Source organism: Trachypithecus francoisi, unplaced genomic scaffold, assembly GCF_009764315.1.
Source record: "Trachypithecus francoisi isolate TF-2019V2 unplaced genomic scaffold, Tfra_2.0 Contig01554, whole genome shotgun sequence".
Taxonomy (NCBI): Eukaryota; Metazoa; Chordata; class Mammalia; order Primates; family Cercopithecidae; genus Trachypithecus; species Trachypithecus francoisi.
The window spans coordinates 2,138,476-2,158,125 of record NW_022681439.1 but is presented as its reverse complement, the minus strand read 5'-3'; the positions used below and the strand labels follow the sequence as shown (position 1 = coordinate 2,158,125).

Below are 19,650 nucleotides of genomic sequence, written 5' to 3'. Positions count from 1 at the left end.
ATGTGTGCAGGCACCATATGGATGCGGTTCTCACAGTGAACGGTGAAGGTGGCCTTAAGGGCATCTCGTTTTCTTTCCCGAGCTATCTTAGAAAGTCTCTTGTATTACCCCTGAGTACAAGATTCATCCCCGAACAGCACCCAACCCCCTGCTCATTTCCTCCCCTCTTTACTGTGTGTTCCTGGAGAACAGAAATGGATCTTTTTCAACTCTGGAGCCACAGTGCACAATGTCCACCACAAAAGTGGTGTTCAAGAAAGAAACCAGGAGGGAGGCAGAGAGGGAGGGGGAAAACAAGGAAGGGAGGAGGGATTGAGGGAGGAGGGAAGGGGCAGGCAGAGGAGAGGAGGAAAGCAGCCCTACTCATCATGAGTAGACAATTAGCCCATGGTAATAAAACAGCTAATAAATTGCTGGATAAGATAGATGAGTACTAACCCACTGGAGCAAAGGGTGACCCCCTCCCCCACCCACCCTCATGTCTTCCTGGTCCAAGTAAGCTTCTCCCCTGACCCATATGTGGACTCTTGGCCCTCGAGGATGGAGGGAGGCCCTTGAGTTGACCTCCATGAAGTGCATTTGTCTACACAGATATCCGGGCTGCAGTGGTGTGGGCAAAGCTCAAGCTGTGGGCTGAGCCCGGGTCTTTTCTTGAGGTCCTGCTTCTCTGAATGACTTTGGGTGAATCACTTAAGCTCTCCGGGTCTCACCTGGAAGTGTTCTTATCCATTAAACAGTGTACTGTGTAGGCTCTAAGGTTCCTTCCTGCCCCAGAGTCCTGTGATGCCCTGCAGCGCCGGCCAACTCCTGCCTCCCCTGCCGTCCCGGAGGCTCTGGGTTCTATTTGTGACAAAGGCCTTGGGAATGGGGCCCTTCCCCTCCAGCCACTGCCTCCTCCCTGGACAGTCACCAGTTCTCCGTAGCCACACAGGCCTAACACTTGAGGAAAACAGCACTACCTCCCGACAAGCAGACAGGATCAAAAACCAAGGTATCTGTACTTAAGTGTAGGCAAGCACCAAATCTCAGGCCAGATACAGAGGTCGGCATCAGAGGTTGCTCCAGCAAGGCTGTACCCATTCTAATTAAATCCACCCAATCCCAGGCCCAGTCCTTTCTCAGTCAGGCATGCTTCTGGGGCTGCACAGATGCCAGCAAATCCTTCCTCAGTTCCCTTGGCTACTCTGGAAGTGCTCTTCTCAATACAGCCCCTTTTCTCTTCTCTGTCCTGCTTCTACTAATGGGTCCCCAGTTTCTCCACATCCTTTTTACTAAGACAGCATGAGCATGAAGGCCTCTTTCAGGGAGGCGAAGAGACTTCTCGCATTTATCCGTTGCACGGACACATTAGCTGCCAGTGATTAAAGAGAGCACAGGATCCACTCTCATCTTCAACTTCCCAGGGCACAGGAGAATAGAAGACAGGAGGCTGGCTGCTTCATCTGAGACTGGAAGGGGAGAAGGTGGGTGCACATGAAGATATTTGCCCTGGGGAGGGAAGAGGGCAGGAAGTCAGCTAATATTAATGTTCAAAGCACTTAAGAGCGTTCTGAGAAGGGTCCCCAGGATTAATGCATCCCATCCCTCTCCTAAAGGACTTTCCTGTCTAGTGAGGGAGCCTGGCACATGAGCTATAAATGGTAATTTGCATAAAGCATCCTGGAAAAAAACTGCCTAATGCAGCACACTGAGGGAGTTCCAAGAATGGAGTCATTGATTCTGTCTGGAGAAGAATCAAGATAGGTATCCAAGAGGAAGTAGAACTTGAAGACTTTTAGAGGTTTCTGTCTTATTGACTAGCAATAATAATAATGTGGTACGCCTTTACTGCACCTTGCGGATTACAAATCACCCTTCTGGCCTTCGTGCCATTTGATTCCATTTGTTTACGGGTATCCATGCACTTCCACAGCCATTGAGCCTGCTATGCAGCAGGCACAGCTATGGCTCCTAAGATGACAAAGCATAGTCTTGGCTCTTCAAGGTTTCAGAAGGGAAGCAAACAAACAATAACAACGAGGCTAAGTATGAGTTCTGAAAGGGAGTGTCAAGTTATTGTGGTGACAAAAAGGAGTGTGGAGTTTAACCCAGGGTTAAGCGTGGAGAGAAAGTTTGGAGATGGAATTAAGAGTAGAATGCTTTAGTGGATGCTAGGAAGGAGGAGCAGGATGCATGGGGTAACCAGAAGGGCACGATGGAAAAGAACATTCTGAAATAGCACAAGCAAAGGCAGTGACTGAGCATAGTTAGATGAGTATAGGGAGGAGATGGGGACAGAAGAGCTAAAGACACAAGCCGGCGGGGCACAGTGGCTCACACATGTGATGCCAACACTTTGAGAGACTAAGGCAGGCAAATTGTGGAGCCCAGGAATTTGTGACCAGCCTGGGCAACATATCAAAACTCCATCTCTACAAAAAATACAAAAAATTAGCCAGGCGTGGTAGCTCACACCTATAGTTCCAGCTACTTGGGAGGCCAAGGTAGGAGAATCACCTAAGCCCAGTTGAGGCTACAGTGAGCCAAGATCATGCCACTGCGCTCCAGCATGAGTGAGAGTGAGACCCTGTCTCAAAAAAATAAATAAAAATATAAATAAAAAAGATACAAGCGGATGCAAGATCTCCCCCCAGGGCAATCCTGGAGCACAAAGGGCAGTAGAGGCAACATCAGAATTACTTGATGAGCTTATTTAAAATATACACATCCTGGCCAGGCATGTTGGCACACACCACCTGTAATCCCAGCGCTTTGGGGGGCTGAGGTGGGAGGATCACTTCAGGCCCAGAGTTTGAGAACAACCTGGGCAACATAGCAAGATGCTGTCTCTACAAAACATTTAAAAATTTCCCAGGCATTGGCTGGGCATGGTGGCTCACCCCTGTAATCCCAGCACTTTGGAAGGCCAAGGTGGGCAGATCACGAGGTCAGAAGATCAAGACCATCCTGGCTAACACGGTGAAACTCTGTCTCTACTAAAAATACAAAAAAGGTAGCTGGGCATGGTGGCAGGCACCTGTAGTCCCAGCTACTCAGGAGGCTGAGGCAGGAGAATCACTTGAACCCAGGAGACAGAAGTTGCAGTGAGCCGAGATCACACCACTGCACTCCAGCCTGGGTGACAGAGCAAGACTCTTTCTCAAAACAAAACAAAACAAAACAAAACAAAACAAAACTTTCCCAGGCATGGTGGTGTGTGCCTGCAGTCCCAGCTACTTGGGGAGCTGAGGTGGGAGGACTGCTTGAGCCTAGGAGTTTGAGGTTCCAGTGAGCTATGACTATATCATTGTACTCCAGTCCAGGTCACAGAACCAGAACCTCAGAACCTGTCTTTGAAAAAAAGAAAAAGGCCGGGCGCGGTGGCTCACGCCTGTAATCCCAGCACTTTGGGAGGCCGAGACGGGCGGATCACGAGGTCAGGAGATCGAGACCATCCTGGCTAACACGGTGAAACCCCGTCTCTACTAAAAAATACAAAAAACTAGCCGGGCGAGGTGGCGGGCGCCTGTAGTCCCAGCTACTCGGGAGGCTGAGGCAGGAGAATGGCGTGAACCCAGGAGGTGGAGCTTGCAGTGAGCTGAGATCTGGCCACTGCACTCCAGCCTGGGCGACAGAGCGAGACTCCGTCTCAAAAAAAAAAAAAAAGAAAAAAAGAAAAAAACCCCACACACATCCCATATTCCCATCTCCTCATCGCCAGATCCTAGGATTCCTTGGAGGGAGGTACCTGCAGTGGTCTCACAAACTCCTTTTGAAAATAAGAAATAAAACTGAGCAGTCTTCCCCATGCAATTCTGATTTCCGAGCCATCCCCTTCATCCCCTGGGTTAAGATGACTGCTGAAATGCATTTCAGCATCTTCCTATCACTCCCTCAATCAAGAAGAGGATTCTCTTCCTATCTCCTGGCCTCCTGTTTAGAATTAACCATGCTGGGCCCAGGGCTGCCCACCTGTAGCATGAAATTTTGGGATTCAGGCTCTGTTTTGCATCTCCTGTACAGCAGCACCATTAACTAGGCTTCTGTTGAATGACTTCTGTTGACTCTGTGTATTAGTCTGTTCTCACACTGCTGATAAAGACAATTTACAAAAGAGAGAGGTTTAATGGACTCACAGTTCCATGTGGCTGGGGAGGCCTCACAATCATGGTGGAAGGTGAAAGGCACTACTTACATGGCGGCAGATAAGAGAAGAGAACTTGTGCAGGGAAACTCCCCTTTATAAAACCATCAGACCTCGTGAGACTTATTCACTCTCATGAGAATAGCATGGGAAAGACCCACCCCCATGATTCAGTTACCTCCCACTTGGTCCACCCCACAACATGTGGGAATTGTAGGAGCTACAGTTCAAGATGCGATTTGGGTGGGAACACAGCCAAACCATATCACTCTGCTAGACCCTCTGGCTCTGACCCCTGGCCTGTCTAGATTGCTGATGGCTCTCAAGCCCTGTCTACACCTGTCTATCAATCTGTGCATTGACTCAACAGCTTGGGCTATGCTTAGAGTTAGCTTAGTCTCATCCCTGGTCCTACTCAGCCCTATCAATTGCATCATCTGTCCCAGTTTGGCAGCCTGAAGCCTCCCAGGTCCCACAGGGGATGCAGGATGACTGGCACTCTTTTCAGTGGAAGAGGGAGGGACTTCTTTCCAGACATGAGAATAAGAATATACAACAGAATAAAAAAAAAAATAACAAGTCTTAAAAGAATGTGGGACTTGAGAAACTGCAAAAAACACAGTGTGACTGCAGCATGTGGCATGAAGCAAGGGGCAGGGAGGATGATGCTGGGAAGCCAGCATAGAATGAGCCCTGGAAGGGCCTTCTTTACAGAAGACCTGCCCGCGGGATATAAAACACTCCCGTACGTGATCATTTGGGGGGTCCTCAGTCAGCTTTCTAATCTCTGAATTATTGGGCTTCTGTATTCTTAGAAAGTTTCTCAATGGTAAAGCTGTTATTTAAAATTAAGTTGGGTCCCAATAAATAAGATAGTGACTATCTAGTGACACTAAGGATAGTAGAGACAGGTTGAACTTGAGATTTACGAAAGAAGCAAAATCGGGAGGTTGTTGTAAATGACCGAGGGTATATATTAGCCAAGGATACTTTGGGTTACCAGAACATTCAATACAAACTGGCATAAGCAATAAAGAAAACTGGTTTGCTCATGTGATGGGAAGAGTGCAGCAGTAAAGTGGGCTTCAGATGTGCTTCACTGAGAGGGACCTTGGGCGCTGACTCTTTTTCTCTGTGATGCACTAGGCTCTGCCTCCCTCAGTGATGGGCTGTGTCCTCCTACTGGGTTTATTCACGGTAGTCAAAGGGCTGAGCTTGTCAACCAACCTCATATTTGTGCACCACCTTCTTCAAAGCAAAAAAACAAGTTTTCCTTTCTCCGACCATCACACAAAAGCCATGCATTTACTCTGTTTGGACCAGTCAGAACCAATCTCAGGGCCAGGGGAGGGCCACACAATGAATGATGTGGGCCAACCTCTAAGACAATTTCCATGGCAAGAGAGATGAAACCATTAAAGGATTTGTTCAAAAGCCTTGGACTAATCAGGGTCCACCAAGTGGACTAGGGGTAAATTCTGCTACAACTGCGTAGCAAATACCCAGGGAGGCAGGTGGGAGAGGAGTAATTCTACAAATTGAAATCCGGGCACTGTGAGCAATAGGAGAGGAAAGGAATGGTAAGAAGCCAACCCGTGTCCATGCTAGAGGGTGAGGAAGGAGAGACTAGGACTCTCGGGCTCTGAGACGGTGGATGTTAAACAACCTTAACAAAGCCTGGAAGAGATACAGAAGAAGTAAGTTTGGGGGCAGGCCGAGAGGTGACGGAGAATAATACATTTGTTATTGAATTTTAAATGACTAAGAGACATGTAAGTGGAGATGTTTGATGATCAATTCTGGATCTTTCCAGGAACCCCACACCAGGGAAACCACCACTCAATGATCCCACTGTTTATCCCAACACTGTGCCGTCTCTTTAGAGTTTTGAAAAACTCCACAGTTATTGATTAGCCATTAGTGATTCCCTCCATCCCAGCATAAGTATTTCCTCTTCTTTAGTGCAACAATCTCCAAATAACTGGAAATGGGGTTGAGCAGGTGCAGATTGGAAGACAAAACATCCCTCCTAATGTGAAAAATTCATTTGTGGCTCTAATTACTTCAAACTCCAAAGGAAAAAAGAAAATCTCCATTCTCCCAGCATTCAAAATAGAACACAGGCTTTATCTGAATAAAGAAAATAATCTGACAAGGGAAAAATAAGGACTTATGCTGCTCAGATGTCAATCTCACAACATTGTAAAGGAAAAGCAGGTTTAATTACAGTCACATCTACATAGAATCATTTTTGAATGGTGTGCACAAGAACCTAAAGGTCTAAGATTTAGACTTGACAAGATATTTCAACAAAGGCTGATGGAAACAGCCAAGTGTCACGGGGTGGGGTTGGGGAGACTTGACTCTGGATGGGAGTTCTGTCATACAGAATAGAGGGGACCAAAGCAAAAATGTTCTCAAGTTGCCTTTTGAATCTATGAAATCATCACAGAAAATTAAATCTAGACTCTCTTACCCAAAGTAAGTATTTTATTTTCTAGAACACAGCCTTAATGGTTGTCCTATATCCTCGTGAAGAACACACAAAGAAATGGCCTGGAATTTTCCAGTTTACCAATGTCAAAACCGAGGCTAAGAGAAAGGGCCCATCCGAAGTGATCCAGAAAACCAGTGGTGACTCTGAACTTGAGGAACTAGAGTGATACCATGTCTCAGAAGCCAGGCCCCAGAGCCATCAACTAAAACTAAAAGGCAGTTAGCAGTCACTCTGCAGAACATAAGCCTAACCTTACCCATCTTTCCTAAGCCCTCCCTTCTCATTCCCCCAAAATAAGAATTTGCAGAGAAAAGTAATCCATGTCCTCTTAGCAAAGCAATTTCTCTGCACCAGGGTCTGTAAACGTTGGAGGGAGAATCTAGACAATTCAAAAGAATACATGCTTTACTGAGCTTGAAGGGACGAACCTCACGGGGCACCTGCGGGCCTGCAGCCAGATGGGTGCCCTCTGGCCCTGCGCCCAGGCTGCTGTATCCAGGCAGTGCGAATGGCCTCTCTTCAGCTCCCATCACTAGTCTAATCATGACTAGCCTAGCTCCCTAGGGAAAAAAAAAAAAAGTTTCTTTTTTTCTGTTTGTTTGTTTATGAGACAGAATCTCATTCTGTAGCCCAGGCTGGAGTGCAGTGGTGCAATCTTGGCTCACTGCAACCTCTGCCTCCTGGGTTCAAGCAATTCTCCTGCCTCAGCCTCTCAAATAGCTGGGATTACAGGCGCCCACCACCACACCTGGCTAATTTTTGTATTTTTAGTAGAGATGGAGTTTCACCATCTTGGCCAGGCTGCTCTTGAACTCCTGACCTCATGATCCACCTGCCTCAGCCTCCTAAAGTGCTCGGATTACAGGTGTGAGCCACTGCACCTGGCCAAAAAACATGTTTCTATGCCTTCTCTCTTCTTGTTTTCTTTCCCTTCTCTTTCTATTCAGAGAAAAGCCACAGGAAGAACTCAGTTCTTGGTACTGTGTATGTCTCCCCACTCCTGTGTTACATCTCCTGAGATCTGTGGGAGCATCAAGAAAGCACTGGAAAAACCAAAAAGGATAATAGAACCTATAAATAGATCAAGGCAGTAAACTTAGATCTACTATCAACTCTGAAAACAAGAGCTGAGTCACACGTAGCACACGCAGACAGGAGCACTTCATGCTAGGAATGTCTTTCCTTAGGACAATGTTCAGGAACCAGAATGGGGCCTGCAGAAGTCAGATATTCCAGCTGCTTCACAGATCAGTCTCCGGGAACCCCTGAAGAGGCTCCCTAACTCAGGGCAGTATGAAGACAACAGAAACATTGGTTGCCAATCAATGACTGTGCGCCATAGAATGACAGTTACACATGCCTCATTATGCAGTTAGCGTGAACATAATCCTACAAACAACAATAAGAAGTATGTACAGGTTTCTTCTGATATTAACTTCCAGTCTCCCGGCATTAAGGAACTGGTGAAACCCCTTAGTCAAATGTGACAAGGAGTTGCCTTTGTCTCATCCCATAGGGACTCATTTTCTTCTCACATTATCCAGCCTCTGCGATCTCTGTGTCCCAGGCTGTTCTTGTTCCTTGCCAGTCTGTGCCAGAATGGTTACTTCCTGATATCAGTGTCATTATTATTAATTGCAGAAAATACCTGCCTCCTGGCCTTGGATTTTAGAAACAGGCTGCATCTGTTGTGGTTACAGCAGAGTGCCTACTTTCCTTTCAGTGCGCTCCGCCGAATGCCCAGCTGTCAATAATTTACCATTTCAGGGTTGGCGTTTTCTTCTACATGATTGTGGCTTTGTGTCTCTCTCTGAGTACCTCTGCCTGTGAGCTCTGTGTTCCCCAAAATTCCTAAAAGGAGATTAGGAGTGTTATCAGTTTGCTCCTTTAGACAGGAATAGCAATTTGCAAATCCAAATGGAAATTGTTTCTCTTTCCCAACACAGCGAAAACACCCTCTGTTGTGTTAGAACACACTTGGCAAATGTGCCCCTGACCACAGTCAGTTATTCTTGCAGCCTGACTCTGGTATAGCAGAGTAATTGCGTCAAAGACTCAATTAAACCATGTAAGTTTCAAGGATACGTGATCCTAGATCATCAATCCTGTTTTTGCCATAACACACCTTTTACTTTCTAGTAATTGGCAGAGGGTTGGTTACTGTAGGCAGAATCTGTAATTAGCAATCAAATATATTTAAATGACAGAATCTATTCCAATAGAATGTTTTATCCCAACTTGCTTTGGATCTAGATATGATATCTGGATATGAGGAACCTGATTACAATCCTATATGGGGTGTTTGGATCCTCAATCTATGAAACAGCATTGCTATCAAACTATATTTGACAGTCCTATATGCAAACTTAAAACGGTTGTCTCTATGAATCAGTAATTAGTATTTGTTCTCAGGTAAAACATTTTGAGGCTGGGTGTGGTGGCTCACGTCTGTAATCTCAGCACTTTGGGAGGCCGAGGCAGGCAGATCATGAGGTCAGGAGTTCGAGACCAGCCTGACCAACATGGTGAAACCCTGTCTCTATTAAAAATACAAAAATTAGCTGGGTGTGGTGGCGCATGCCTGTAATCCCAGCTGCTTAGGAGACTGAGGCAGGAGAATCACTTGAACCTGGGAGGTGGAGGTTGCAGTGAGCCGAGATCGTGCCACTGCACTCCAGCCTGGGCGACAGACCAAGACTTGGTCTCAAAAATAAAATAAAATAAAATAAATAAATAAATAAATAAATAAAATGGAAATGTATTTCCAGGTGGAAACAACCTAAATGTTCATATCGTTGGACAATTTTTGCATGAATGGATAAACAGAATGTGGCAGATACATACTGTGGAACATTATTCAGCCTTAAAAAGGAAGGAAATTCTGAGCCATGCTATATCATGGGGAAACCTTAAGGACATTGAGTGAAATAAGCCAGTCACAAAAGGACAAATACCACATGAGATACTTAGAGTAGTCAGATTTACACATAGAGCGAGTAGGCCAGGCACAGTGGCTCAACGCCTGTAATCCCAGCACTTTGGGAGGCTGAGGTGGACAGATGACTTGAACTTAGGAGTTCAAGACCAGCCTGGGCAAAATGGTAAAACCCCATCTTTACAAAAACACACAAAAATTAGCCAGGCATGGTGGCACGTCCCTGTGGTCCCAGTTACTGAGGCTGAGGTGGGAGGATTGCTCGAACCTGGGAGGCAGAGATTGCAATGAGCTGACATCCTGCCACTGCACTCCAGCCTGGGGGCCAGAGCGAGACCCCATCTCAAAAAAAATTTTTTTTAAAAAGAAAGAAAGTAGAATGGTAGTTGCCAAGGGCTGGGCACGGTGGCTCACACCTGTAATTCCAGGACTTCGGGAGGCCAAGGTGGGTGGATCACCTGAGGTCAGGAGTTCCATACCAGCCTGGCCAACACAGTGAAACCCCATCTCCACTAAGAAATTACAAAAATTAGTCAGCTGTGGTGGCGAGCTCCTGTAATCCCCACTACTCAGGAGGCTGAGGCAGGAGACTCTCTTGAGTCTGGGAGGCAGAGATTGCAGTGAACCAAGACCATGCAACTAAACTTCAGCCTGGGTGACAGAGCAACACTCCATCTCACAAAAAAAAAAAAGAATGGGGGTTGTCAGGGGTTGTAGGGAAGGAAAGAAAACGAGTTATTGTAAGAAATACCAAGTTTCGGCTCACACCTGTAATTCCAGCACTTTGGGAGGCTGAGGTGAGCAGATCACGAGGTCAGGAGATCGAGACTATCCTGGCTAACACGGTGAAACCCCATCTGTACTAAAAATACAAAAAATTAGCCGGGCGTGGTGGTGGCTGCCTGTAGTCCCAGCTACTCTGGAGGCTGAGGCAGGAGAATGGCGTGAACCCGGGAGGTGCAGCTTGCAGTGAGCTGATGTGCCACTGCACTCCAGCCTGGGCAAAAAAGCAAGACTCCATCTCAAAAAAAAAAAAAAAAAAAAAAGAAAAGAAAAGAAAAAGAAATACCAAGTTTCAGTTTGGGTAGATGAAAAAAGTTCTGGAGATATTGTGGGGGTGATGGTTGCACAACCACATGAATGTACTCAGTGCCACTGACCTGTACACTTAGAAATGATTAAAATGGTGGATTTTATGTTATATCTATTTACTACAATTTTTTAAACGTGATACAAAAAAATTCATTTCCAAGTGAGGAGTTTTAATATTTCCTAAAATATCTGACTCTGGTTGAAATGGCTTCCAAATTACACAGATTGGTTCTCCTGTGATCTTAACAATATATACAGAATACCTAGACTCTCACACACATGAGAATATGGGGACATCCAACTTCGAAGATTTCAAAGTTCAGAGCAACAAACCACCAGAGCTTTTTCTTGGTTTTCTGGGCAACGCACCTAAAAGGCTTCTCTGTTCTTCAAAATCCAAAAAGGTGTGTCTTGCAGTTCTACTCACAGGGGAAGTAGATAGGCTAAAAAGGAAAATGCACAGCAAATCATTCTCCAGGACACATCACAATGAACACTCTGCTTTGCTTTGCTCCTGCAGCCAATGACCCTGGAAGTGGTTTTGTTCACCACTGCACTTCCCAGGGCTCCTCCACCTGGTGCCCCCTTCACCCTGTCTGCCGCTCTCCTGCCTAGACATGTCCTGTCCACTGAACTGAATTGGAGGAAAGAAATGATTGTCATTAGGAACCAATTACTCAAAGATACAAAGTATATATGTACATATATTTTCCATTTTTTCGTTTTTTCTAACTTTTATTTTAAGTTCAGGGATACATGTGCAGGTTTGTTACACAGGTAAACTTGTATCATGGAGGTTCATTGTGCAGATGATTTTGTCACCCAGGTGTTAAGGCCAGTTCCCATTAGTTATTTTTCCTGATCTTCTCCCTCCTCCCTCCTATAGGCCCCAGTGTGTGTTGTTTCTATTTTCATTTTCAAAGAGAGATCTCCAAAGGACTCACATTACCTGTTCCAGATAACTTTTGACAACAGCAGCTTCAAATAAGGTAAATATTCATCACCACATAGAAGCTGAAATGAAAATAAGTCATGAATGAAATCCTAATGAAAATAAGTCCTTAAAACAATCCTTCTTTTCTTTTTTCAGGAACTCTGTGGATGGCTATGCATTTGATCCCTTTTCTCATGTCTGACTCTGTTTCTGGGGGTGTCATGTGGCAAAAAAATAAAAATAAAAAAATTTAAAAAGGAGGAGGATGGGTTTTAAAGCCAGAGAGAGAGAGATCCCATTCCTGGCCCTCCCGTGTGCCAACTGAGCAGCTCTGGCTCTCTGGAGACCCCCAGCTGTCTATCTGAAGATGGTAACACAGGCATCCATGCTGCAAGATTGTAGCAAGGATTAGAAATTATGTATGAACAGCATTTGAAGCAGTGTGCAATAAATTACATCAATGATCGTGATGTCTGTATTGCAAACATAGTGGCGTATGTCACACACCAATACCTTTACACCGCTAAGCACAACCACACCTCCCCCACCATTCCCCAGGAAAAGGTGCTCTGCTCAGAGTCCTAGGAGACAGCACACCCAAGGTGGCCCAGATTCTTTCTCCTTAAACTAGTGCCTATTTTATCAGTGTGGAAAACTGGGCAAATAGCACAATCACAATGAGAGTCTCCTCATCCGTAAATGTTGCCCTCAGGCCAGGTGCAGTGGCTCACACCTGTAATCCCAGCACTTTGGGAGGCTGCGGCAAGTGGATTGCTTGAGCTCAGGAGTTCAAGACTAGCCTGGGCAATGCGGCAAAACCCTGCCTCTACTAAAAATACAAAAAATTAGCTGGGTGTGGTGGTGCATGCCTGTAGCCCCTGCTATTCATGAGGTTGAGGTGGGAGAATAGCTTGAGCCCAGGAGGCTGAGATTGCAGTGAACTGAGGTTGCAGCAGTGCACTCCAGTCTGTGCGTCAGAGACCCTGTCTCTAAATAAATAAATAAATGCTGCATCAGGCGTCAATGCTTGAGACCTAAATCTGACTTATATCTGTTTTGGCCAAATTCCATGCTGACCCGCTAGAGACAGCGCTCAAGCCACAAGCCACAGGACTGTTTGGTATTTTCTCCGCATGGCCATGGTTCCTCACTGCTGTGGTTCTCTTTCTTCTCCCCATTTCCCACTATTATTCTCTTTCCTTTCATATAGACTATATAACCAGAAACATGAACATTAAAGCTTAAGAACAGAGTTCAGCCTGTAATCTCAGCACTTTGGGAGGCCAAGGTGGGTGGATCACTTGAGGCCAGGAGTTCTAGATGATCCTGGACAACATGGAAAAACCCCGTCTCTACTAAAAATACAAAAATTACCCAGGCATGGTGGTCCAAACCTGTAATCCCAGCTATTCAGGAGGCTGAGGCAGGAGAATTGCTTAAACTCGGGAGGCAGAGATTGCAGTGAGCTGAGATCGCACCATTGCACTCCAGCCTGGGCAACAGAGTGAGACTCCATCTAAAAAAAAAAAAAAAAGAACAGAGTTCTTATTTAATACAAGTCATTCTTCATCCAAGGAAATGATTATGCATATTCAGAGGAGAATAACAAATATGGTGTGTCATGTCTTCCAGAACTTGGTATCCTCATCCTTTAGCATTGGTGCTACTACCAAGGGAAATGAATGCATGCTAATCGCAGATACTTAGTCAACCCATCTTTCTGCCTCGCCCTGCCCTATCTCAGGGAGCCTTCTCTCAGTGTCCTTGCAAGAGACCTTATCCCCTCAACCCCAGCTGGTTGGATCAGGGATGACTACCTGATCCAAGCTGGGCCAATCAGATTCTTTTTAAGAAGAGATTATTGAAATACAGGAGTTCTAGCTGGCCTCCTGGGAGTACTTAAGCTGGAAACTGATCAAGACTGGGAAGACTACATCGGGTCCACATGGAAGTAGAACTGAGAAATGGAGTCTGCAGAAAGCAAAAATGAAGCAGATACCCAGAGAGAAGCAGATGAGAATATGCATTGGTCAGAGAGAGAGGGAGAGAGAGAGTGGAGAGATAGTCTTCCTGTCTGAGGGCTTTCTAATTGCTGGTTCCAGCCATTCCTAGGACCCAGGAATGTATCTTTGGGTTCTTTGAGAGACACTCGTATCCTTCTGATGACTTTCTCTTTTTGCTTAAATTAACTTGAATGGAGTTAATGTAAGTTAACTCCATTAAGTTTGGAGTCAGTGTTCCTTGAAAGCAAAGAGTCCCTGAAACAATGCTTCTCATCTTAGCTACTCACCCAACTGGGTGATGGCATTACCATTGCCACCAGCAATCACAATGGAACCCATTCCCCTTGAATGCAGGGAGTTGGGAGCCAGCACCCCTTGGACAGCAGAGCCAAATGCCAAAAGCACATCATACTAGCTTGTAGTAGCATTTGTTAGCCAAATGGTGTGCTGGCAAATGTCTAACAACCAGTTCACCTGGAGAAAGAAGCTCCCAGTTTGAAACATTTGCCAATTTCTACGGTGTAAATAGCCCCACCATTGCCACTTTTAATGTTATATTGCTGAACACAGACTTTGGAAAAGATACTAGCAGTGGACTCTTGGGAGTCAGGACAAGTGGCTATCTAGCCTACATTTTCTGATTTAGAAATACTTCCTGGCTCCCTTTTATGACTTGGTTCTTGTCATCTCACTCTTGGGTTAATGGTTCAGAGTGTTATTAGCTCTGTGTTTTTTATTCTGAACCAATTTAAATCTCTTTTGGAGAAGGCATAGTAAAATCATTTTTAAAATACAGCCTCATTCTTCTCTGAGAACCGTAGTTTTATGCCCTCTCAAACACTAAGAGAACAATAATAATAATACTGAACACTCATATGCAATTCACAGTGTCTAAATTATCTCCATGGCATGCTATGGTGGCTAGAACATACACTTTGCCATCAGACTGACCTGCTTTGAATCCCCGCATAAAGGATGCATTTGGTAAATGTTAGATTTCCTTTCACATATAACGACTCATTTGCTCCAAGTATTCACCCAGCCTCAGTGTTGATCTTGTGCATGACAGACAAAATCAGAAAAGACTCCTAAACAAAGGCCACAACTTTCTCAAGGGATCAGTTGTCCCTTTTTGAAAGGAAGAGCTGACTCTTTAGCTGAAGCTGGAGGCAGAGCATACCTGAGTCCAGTTTTAAGAAACCTCACACACTCCATTTCAGAGACCAGAAGGAAAGCTGGACCCCAAATGCTGCACTTCTTGTGTTCTACTTTGAACTGAGTTTTTGTTCTCTGGTTCTGCTTGTAAGATACAAATGAGGCAAGAATTCAAGGGAATCATCTCCTTCTGTAGACTACCAAAGATGCACATCACCCTGGCAACCGCAGAGGAAGAAATGTCCTTTGCTGGTGTGCAATGGGGGTATCTCAATGGTTCTCCTGTTAGATTTCAGCTTCAGCTCAAACCATTTCCAGTTTTACCTTTCCAGTGATTTGATAACAAACACTGGAGCGTGAACCAACTTGACCCATCATTCCTTCAACTCCCCTCACTCTTGACTATCCCCTACCCCTGGTTTGTAAGAAACCTAAATTTCCCAGTCCCCATTAGTCTCTGGGTCTTTGAGAACCAAGGAGGTAACTTTCCCATGAGCAAATGGCTCCCCAAACCCTGCCTGGAGCGCTTTCAAGTCAAGACAAAGACTTTATCTCATAGCTTCTTCAGTAGGGTCTTGTATTTTGGACAACAGTTTTTAAAATCCTTAGCAACACATTTCCTTAAGTGGAATCTCACATCAAACTCCTAAAAGAGATTAAAAAAAAAAAAAAAAGTAGAGTTTTTTATGACTTTTTAAGTCTTTTTTTCAGATCTCAAAAAAATTAGAAATTGAATTAGAAGTTGACACTGGTTGAATTGCAGTGAGGGCCCCAAGAGACTCCTGCAGACCTGAGCCCTGGTCCCTCGCTTATTGAAAAGGCCTTAAAACGGCAGGGAAACCCTAGGGCTCCTAGGGCTCAGTTTGAAAACCACTGCACTAGGAAGCTCTTTCTCTGCCTGTGTGCAGGATCAGGAGCATCCAAAGTGAATTGATAGCTGGGGGCAAGGAAACCAGTTAGTAGTTTGTTACAGTTGATCAAATGAATGTTAAAAAGACCTGAACTACCTACACGCCTTTTTAGGGGGAGACATTCCAGGGACAGAGTAACTAGGACTGGGCAACTAATTGGATGTGAGAGTCACAAGAGAGGACAAAGATGTCTCTGATTTTTCAAGCTTGTGTGACTGCGAAAATTATCGTAGAAATTCAGTAGAAATGGCACTCAGAAAGAGAAGGAAATAATCCATTTGGTTTGGGGCATGCCATGTATTTTGTCTGGACTAGTTTAGCTTCTCACTTTGAAATATCCTGGGAGCACTTCTATCCTAGATTGAGAAGGTGACCTGTCCACAAGTTCCCATAGGAAACCAGGAGGGAGCAATGGCCCCATCACGCCTCCTAGGCAAACATACATAAGAGACAAAGCACAAAAATATATGCCAGTTGCAAGGGAATAGGACTCCAGGCTGTGAAATCTATTTACCCCAAAGACATGGACAAATGGTCAAGATCAAGCTTCTAAATAAAAATGTGTTCTCTCTCCAGGCTCAGCCCTTCTGAGGACATGGACTGGCAGCATTGCTCTCAGCCGGAATGCTGTCAGATCAGATAGTTGACAAATGTTTGCTCAGAGCCTGCTATGTTGGGGTTAGCCTAGAGAGGTGAGATTACTGGCTGTCCTCAGAATTCAACCAGCCTAAGCACACAGATGGGGTCACCCAGACCACTGTTTATTCTCCGGAGTGAGTTCATTTGTTTATCTCAGAGTGATCCACAAATAGTGACTTCATGCAGTTATGACCAGGGACTTTCTGTGCTCCATGACCCAGGCTGGGTGCACTTGGCTGTCACCGTTAGAAAGCTGTCACAGGAAGATCTTCTAGTGCCAATCTCCTTTCTCCCTCTGTTTGCCACTGGATCACCAGAGAAGGCAGATGGTGCCCTGCAAACACATCCAGAAACCAGGCAAATGTGACTTATGATGATAATGGAAATCCAGCACTGGGCACACCATCGCATGGGACTAACCGCTGCAATGAGATCCCGCAGGGAGGTGGGAGAGGCAAACTTCAGGTCAACTCAAGGAAGAACGACCTTGATGATTAAGAGCACAGCTTGCAGAGTCAGTCTGCCTGGGTTTGAGTCCTTCCTTCCTCCACCAGTTACCGGCTGTGAAACCTCTCTGTGTCTTAGTTTCTACATCCTTTAGAAGGGAATAATGATTAATACCTCCTAAGCTGGATATAAGCATAAAGAGAGATAAGCCACATAGCGATTTCAGCACAGCGGTGTCCACACACCCAATACGTGGTGATCATTCTTAAGTCCCGTTCCGCAAAGGAGTGGGCTGCACCAGGGGTAGGAGGTGCCCTATCATGTGGTTTTCCACCCAGTATTTGGACACCTTTGTCAATAAATAATGCAGAGAGATTTCAGCATGGGTGGGGAGCTGACTCTCTTTTGCTTACTCTGAAGTCACTTTCACAGCTGAGACTGAAATATGGAGTCCAGACACATCCTTTCTTCGTGAGTGCCTGCATCACCCCATGTTCACACTGCCCCCATTCACAGGACACCTACTCTGCCCAAAGCATCGTGCACTGTGTCAACAGTCGGGGAATTTTAACCCCAAAGACAAGGCAAGCTTGTGTACAGCCGGTCACTGTAGCCATTGCTCTAAAGACCCCAGGAGAAGGACACAGACCAGGCTACGTGCACTAATCAAACGAGGACTTGTTTTCTATTTCTGCCTTTGGGATTATCTAAGGGATTGGCAGGTCTGTAAATCGTTCCAAGCTGCTTGACCACGCAGACACCAGACCTGCTACCGAAAACACCCTGCCAAGCATGACGCTGTTTATCAAAACAAGGTCTTCAAAAATCTTTTCTCTCAATTTCCACTCTATTTCCTAATCAAGAAATAGATAATCCCAGGAGAAAATCAGCTCGCATTTCTCTTCTTCTCTCTGTCTGTCTCTCAACCTCTCTGTCTCACTCTGCCTCCTTTTCTCCCTCCTTTCTTTCCCACTCTCCTCACCCCCTCTAGCTTTTATCATTTTAAGCTGTATGCATGCCATTCTTCAGGGGATTAAAGTCAAATTTAGTCTTCTGCAATTGTTATTACCTACCCCTCGGCTTATGAGATGCATTTGCCTGCATTTGTAATGCATCAATAACTCCCACTCTCTTCCACTTGTAAACAATGCATTATATTAAATAGCCTGTGTCTAGCCTTGTATTGAAACAGACGATAAATTAGGACTTCCAGTTCTTGGTTTTTACTGATTCCTAAACCTGCCAGTTACATGCCTGTCCGCCCCACTGAACATTCTCTCTGAAGCTGAGAATGCACAAAGCCCTTGTTCACCGTTCCTCCTGTCTCCATCACTGCTGCCGGCTGTCAGTTTCACACCACCAAGCAGACTGTAATTGGCAGGATGAGGTGCAGAAATAGGGAATGGTTTGAATACGTGGTTCTCACCATACACACATGCACACACACACAAAATGCAAAATTTCTGTCTCTCTCTCCCTCTCACACACACACCCACACACACACCCACATGTCTTTCTGGTTTACAATGTTCTGCAAATGTAGGGAGTTGATATGTGAAGCTTCGAATCAGAGTCCACAAGGGCTGCCCTCGTTCTCTAGCCCATGGATTGGAAGCAAGTGGAGAAAGGAAACGCAATGCAATCAACACCCGGTCCAGTTCGAACCCAGCCGGCCTTCCCGGTCCTAGACGGATGTTGCTTTGCGAATGCGCCCTGCTGGGAGCCAGCCCTTATGTTTGGTCAGGAAGCTTCCCTGGGATCTGAAATCTACAAACTTCTCAAGCACCATAATCACCCTGTCCAGCCTTGAGTGAGGTCCTGGAGCAAAGAGCAAAAACTCTGGAAAGAGGAATCTAGCTCAAAGAATCTTGCGTCGTTTATATAGATCTTTCCCTTCAGAGCAATGAAAAGTCAGCATCTATCTTTCCACCCGGTATATTCCAACATCTACCAATCTCTTGCAAACTCAAATCTAGATGAATTGGATCATTTAAAGCAGCATTTCTTAACCTGGGCACTATTGATGTTTTAAACCAGATCATTTAATTCTTCATCACAGGGGGCTGTCCTATGCACAGTAGGATGTTCAGCAGCATCCCTGGCCTCTATTTACTTAGATACCAGTAGTACCTCCCCCCCAGGCGTGACAATCAAAAATGTCTCCAGATATTGCCAAATGGTCCCTGCAGGGCAAAATCGCCTTCGTCAAGAACCGCAGTCACTGTTATATTTAGTCTTGACGTCTGCTCATCATTACAGGATTTCAGATCTAATACAGCCCGGAGGGTTCCTCTAGTCCTGTGGTTCTCAGAATGTAGTCCCCAGACCAGCAGCATCAGCATCACCTAGGAACTTATTGGAAATGCATTGAGCCCCACCCCAGATACATTTAGTCAGAAATTCCAGGGAGGGGGCCCAACACTTGGTGTTTTAATGAGCATCCTAGGTAATTCCAATGCAAGCTAAAGTTCAAGAACCGCTTTGCTCCTCCAACCCTCTCATTATTACAAATAGAAGAATCAAGACCCAGAGAGGTAAAGAGATTTCCCCAAAGTCACAGAGCTTTTTTTTTTTTCTTTTTTCTTTCTTTTTTTTTAAACACAGAGTCTCGCTCTGTAACCCAGTGGCATGATCTCAGCTCACTGCAACCTCTGCCTCCCAGGTTCAAGCTATTCTCCTGCTTCAGCCTCCCGGGTAACTGGGATTACAGGTGCATGCCACAACACTCAGCTAATTTTTTTGTATATTTTAGTAGAGAAAGGGTTTCACCATGTTGGTCAGGCTGGTCTTGAACTCCTGACCTCAAGTGATCCACCTGTCTCAGCCTCCCAAAGTGCTGGGCTTACTGGCATGAACCACCACGCCCAGCCTCCCAAAGTCACAGAGCTACTTTGAGAGGCAGACTGTCTACCAC

General features: G+C 45.4%; 2 long non-coding RNA genes across 2 annotated transcripts in view; one reads left to right on the top strand and one right to left on the bottom strand.

The window, feature by feature from the left end:
* LOC117063247 overlaps positions 1–11,960 on the top strand; it is a 91,064-nt gene extending 79,104 nt beyond the window's left edge. Inside the window, exons 3-4 of the long non-coding RNA XR_004428831.1 lie at positions 11,534–11,636; positions 11,738–11,960. This is a non-coding gene — a long non-coding RNA (uncharacterized LOC117063247). The remainder of the gene's footprint in view (positions 1–11,533; positions 11,637–11,737) is intronic.
* LOC117063253 lies at positions 7,065–11,662 on the bottom strand. The gene is made up of 3 exons (XR_004428836.1): positions 11,597–11,662; positions 11,017–11,090; positions 7,065–7,180 (listed from the first exon to the last, which is right to left on the bottom strand). It is a non-coding gene; the product is annotated as an uncharacterized LOC117063253 (long non-coding RNA).
* Positions 11,961–19,650: the final 7,690 nt, after the last annotated feature.